The 5266-nt window shown below is 35.4% G+C and overlaps 1 long non-coding RNA gene across 1 annotated transcript; it reads right to left on the bottom strand.

Annotated features, from left to right (window-relative positions):
• Window positions 1-222: 222 nt before the first annotated feature.
• Window positions 223-3615, bottom strand: LOC131079963 (uncharacterized). Its single transcript, XR_009114096.2, has 2 exons — window positions 1281-3615; window positions 223-1190 (listed from the first exon to the last, which is right to left on the bottom strand). It is a non-coding gene; the product is annotated as an uncharacterized LOC131079963 (long non-coding RNA).
• Between the last annotated feature and the right edge of the window lie 1651 nt (window positions 3616-5266).

The following is a 5266-nucleotide window of genomic DNA, read 5'->3' as shown; positions in this document are numbered from 1 at the left end:
TACCATTATAATGATTTCTAGCTGATATTTCACTAATCATTATGCAGAAATGCCTTATTTGCAATCTTTCTTTCACTATAAGCTACAAAATGCAGCTGAGAAAACCAATTCAATTAAATATGCTAAATGTTTGTAATCGTTTTCCCCTGAACATCATTTACTAGCAAGCGGCATCTCTCTTAAAAAGAAATAATTACTGAAAATATATAAAAACACACAGCGTGAAAATAAATCATAGATTTATTGTTTCTTGTAAAGTTTTCATAGCAAACAAGCTAAATAAAAGATTGCCAAACATTTTCCAACATTGGCATCCATATTCTATACGTTCAAGAGTAAATTATATACCCCTAGCGCACTGTCTACCCATGTTCGACTGAATCCAAGTACCAAATTAAATTATCAAAAGAAGAGATACAATGCTAGTATCATGAACGGATATGCAGCCATATTCCTGAGTCTGATAGCACTACCCAGATTACAATTACTTACTGCAAGAGCCTCCAGGACAGGAAATCAGGGGCGTTCCGATTATATTTGAACAAGGCATTGCTTAAAAACAATGCAACTTGATTCTAAATATCATAAAAGAAAATTTTCGTTTCAAATCTTCCTTGAGAGGAACATTGACAAGTGTCAAACACGTTCCACCATATCCAGCACAAACAACAATGATTTCCTCTGCTATAACGTCTTATATCATCGCATTCAAATTTAAAGAATAGCTTTAAATACAAGACAAGGTCTACAAAATTAGACATAAATATTCCGAGTCCCAACACAGTGAAATGCAAGAAATTTTCTCAAATAAACATGAAAAAGGTTACAAACTATAAGCATGACAAAGGTTACAAACTAAGTTACCGTACATTACAACAACTTGATCTCTGAAAAATCCGATTTGATCTCTGTGAAAAATCCGATGTGATCTCCGTTCAAAACCTTAACTGCATATTGAAAGTATTTGATACATGACGTGATAGAACTGTTATTGGATGGCAATATAGAAGATTGCCATGAATAACTACTATATTTTGAGACACGAGTGTTGGAAACACGATAGACAAATAGAGTGCTTTCACAAATACATTCATTAACAGAGGCTGAACTCCTTAGAGTTGTTACCAACATGAAAACAAATCTCGTATGGTAGTGAAAGGCCCAAGCATTCAAACGTAGAAGGAAGGCGCCTGAAGAAATAAACGACAAGAATTATCAACACTTATCTGTCAATTTTAAAAGCAAATAAAATTCTACTAGAACAAAAGAATGTGGAAAACCTTAAGAAAGACGTTCGCTTGTCATGAAAAGCACGGAAAGTGCGACATTTGAAATGAGCAATATATAATATAGCAAAGATCTGCAAAAAGACTTGCGCAAGACTGCATAACTGAATTGGAATGTAATCAAAAGGCATTTCTTACATACAATTCTATTGCACTTGTCTCAGGTTCTTACTGTACAGCTTACCGACATGAATCAGTGAATCCTCTTCTGAAAACGAAATACTAAAGAACGGAGTAGTCTCACGCATCATGATCGCACATCTAGGTTGATTTAGTCGTCAGCCTTCACAATCCATGCGACTTTTGGTTGGGGGGAATGAAGCCTGGTCCGACATCGTTCGGCTTCAACAATAAGCAAATCCGAACGACCTCGAGCCAGACGACAGTCCCCACAACCTTTACATCGTTAACAAAATCTTCACAAAGAAGCGCGAGAACACTGACGAGTAAAAGCTTTTCATCCTGCATCAAATTTGTTAGCGTACTACCGATACGAAGCGCATTTGAACACTAAACCCTAGGCTAAAGAACGGGCACGGGGGAGAAACATAATTTCAAATTAAGATTCAATACAGATCCTGATACGAGCGCAACATCAAAATTACCTCATTAAAACGACAGTTACTAAACGATCTGAACTTAACATGAAAACAAAAAAAATGCCTTTAACCCTAGCAAAACTTCGATTCGGAAAGAACTCTTAATAGGTTCAATAGAGAAGAAGATCCCGACACTTGCCTTTCGGAAGGCATAAGGCAACAATAATTCAGAATAAAAGACATTAAACACCTGAGATACCCTAAGCAAAAGCTTCAGATCAATGCGATCTGCAAAGATAAAGAGCCTTTGCAAGTTTGCATCCACAAAATATGTAAAATAGACCGCAAGAACAAACACTGTTAGTATGATAAAATCTCAACACCAGGAGCAAAAGGCAAATCAAATAACGAACCTAGAGAAATCAAATTTAAAAGTGCAACCACAAAATATGTAAAATAGCCGGCAAAAACAAACAGAGTGTAAGTATGAGAAAATCTCAACACCAGGAGCAAAGAGCAGATCCGAATCCAATAATGAACCTAAAGTAATGAAATTCAAAAGTGCAGCATAAAACCAGTAAGAATAAGTAAGAACAAGTATGAGAAAATCTTAACACCAGGAGCGAAAAAGCAAATCCAAGTCAAATAACGAACCTAAAGAAATCAAATTCAAAAGTGCAGCATAAAACTAGTCAGAATAAGTATGAGAAAATCTTAACACCGGTAGTAAAATGCAAATCCAAGTCGAACAATGAACCTAAAGAAATCAAATTCAAAAGTGCAGGTTAAAACTAGTCAGAATAAGTATGAGAAAATCTGAACACCGGGAGCGAAAAACAAATCCAAGTCAAATAACGAACCTGAAGAAATCAAATTCAAAAGTGCAGGATAAATATAGTCAGAAGTATGAGAAAATCTTATCACCAGGAGAAAAACGCAAATCCAAGTCAAATAACGAACCTAAAGCAATTAAATTCAAAAGTGCAGCATAAAACTAGTCAGAATACGCAGTAAAATTGACGGCAAGAAGAAAAAATTCACAAAAATTAAGAAAAACAACACGAAGAACTGTTCCCGGCAAGGCCGTCTGCTGGAGCTGTGCAGAGAGCAGATCACACGCATGACAGTGCAGCGGAGAAGCCGAATTTGAGGGGAATGAAGCCTGGTCCGAGGGTATCCAAAAGTCTCTCTCACATCCGAAACGAATGGATGACCTCGAGCCAGACAACATTCCCCTCAAATCTCTTGTCGGTCTCTTGTTACAAAACGCTCACGGACCACTCTTCCTCCATGCTCCTCCACCACCGCTTCAGGCCCCTTCTCACCTTAAAAAGCATCTGCGCATACCCACCCTGCCATTCCGGGGAACGCTTTTAGGCAATGATGACTCCAAAAGAGACAAAACATCAACAGCAAAGGGCCTACAACAAAGCAGACAGGGCGGCGGATGCTTCTGCATGGATTCGGGAGGGCCATGGCGTGAGGGTCCCAATTTTAAGGGCGTCCAGAATCTCCACCCGTCCTTAATCCTTACACTAAACACGAGACCACTCTCTTAATAACTGCCCTAATCCCACCACTCCTCTCCCCGACAACTCCCTCGCTTGAAACCCTAACGCCAGACCGTCCCTTTCAAACGGCTTTATTCCTCTGATGTAAGCCCTACACTTGCACCCTTCATTCTACTCCTAGACTCTCGCCGGGTTCGTAGCCGTCGGATCGAAGGGACCCGTATTGTTCGCCATCCGATCATTTGGTCGCCTCATTAACTCCTCCGATCTGCCCCCTGCAACAAATTTCTATCATTACTCTATCATGCCTAATCTTTCAGCAGTACTGAAAAATATTCGTGGTCTCGATTATATTTAAACCACTAAATGTCGACGTGTACACCCACTATTTTGTTCGTTTAGTTTAAGCCAAATTATCATTGCCAAATCACGAGTATCACCGTTCTAACAACTTCTTATTTAACCATTATTTTAATTAATTAACAAATCTTTACTTGGTTTGGTTACAGCCTGCCCATATCCCGTGCCCAACAACTTGACGTTACTACCAATTTTTTTATATACCCAAATCCCTCCATCCCTCTATATATTTTGCAGTGTAAATAACGGTGAATTTGTTGACTTTCTTTTTTTTTAATTTATACATTAATAAATAGCACAATTTTATATGAAGTTGAATTTAGTTTTTTATTCTGTTTATTTTTATTATATATATTTCTATACAATAATCTACATCTTATTCATTTCAAGATATTTTTCTTAGTACATACTATTGCATGCAATATCACGATCAAAATATTCATTTTGTGTGATTTTATAATTGTTCCATTCTATATCATTCTTTTGAGTGTAAATCAATCTTTTAGATTTGGATGATTGCCACTAATTTTTCTTCTAGATTTTTTCTTTGAGTATAAATCAATCTTCAAATTTTCAAAATTCAAATTTATATTTGGATGACTGTCACCCACTTTACTAGTCATTATGAGCCAACCAAACACACAATTGAATGATTAATTACTATGTACTTGAATTTTTAAGGCGTTCAGTTACATTCAATTAAGGATCATACCAATCACATTTAAGGAGTGTCCTAAGAATCTTGGCACACTCCAATTTGTTGCACGAAAGAGAATATTTTTTTGTAGATCAACATCTTCATCTAAAATATTTACATTGTCACTTGTCTACTAATCATGTGTGACTATAAAATCAATCTCTAGTAAGGATGACTTACGAAAACATCTACCCTAATAATTTTGCAACCATTAAAGGTGTTTCTAAATAGTGATAAACCATATAGTAGAATAAAAACAAAAAACCTAGCACATTAGGAAGAATAAGTGTTCATTTTAGATCATTATTTTGAGTGTAAATCAATCTTCAAAGTTAAACTTGGATGACTACCACTAACTTTTCTTCTAGATTGTCCTTTTGAGTGTAAATCAATCTTCAAATTTTCAAAATTCAAATTTAAATTTGGATGGCTGCCACCCACTTCACTAGTTATTATGAGTTCATTTGAATGATTAATTACTATGTATCTATATTTTAAGAAATTCATTTATTTTCAATTAAGGATCATACCACTCAATTTTAAGGAGTGTCCTTGAAATCTTGACACAATTCAACTTGTTGCACTAAAAAGAATAACATTTCTAGATCAACATCTTCATCTAAAATATTTGCATGATTGTCTATTGTGTTTGCATGATTATAAAATCAATCTTTACTAAGGATGACTTAGGAGAATATTTCCAAATAATTCTATACACTATAATATAGTAAAAACAACAAATAAAATTAGGAAGTATAAGTGTACATCTAATGGAATAAAAATTTCATGTTAAGTGATAGATTAAAAAATGCTAAAGTAATATACAAGCATATATTCAACCAAAAGAGAGACAAATATTACTTAAGAATTTAA

Source organism: Cryptomeria japonica, chromosome 10, assembly GCF_030272615.1.
Source record: "Cryptomeria japonica chromosome 10, Sugi_1.0, whole genome shotgun sequence".
NCBI classification, from domain to species: domain Eukaryota; kingdom Viridiplantae; phylum Streptophyta; class Pinopsida; order Cupressales; family Cupressaceae; genus Cryptomeria; species Cryptomeria japonica.
The sequence above is the reverse complement of the archived record's forward strand: the minus strand, read 5'-3'. Positions and strand labels throughout refer to the sequence as shown.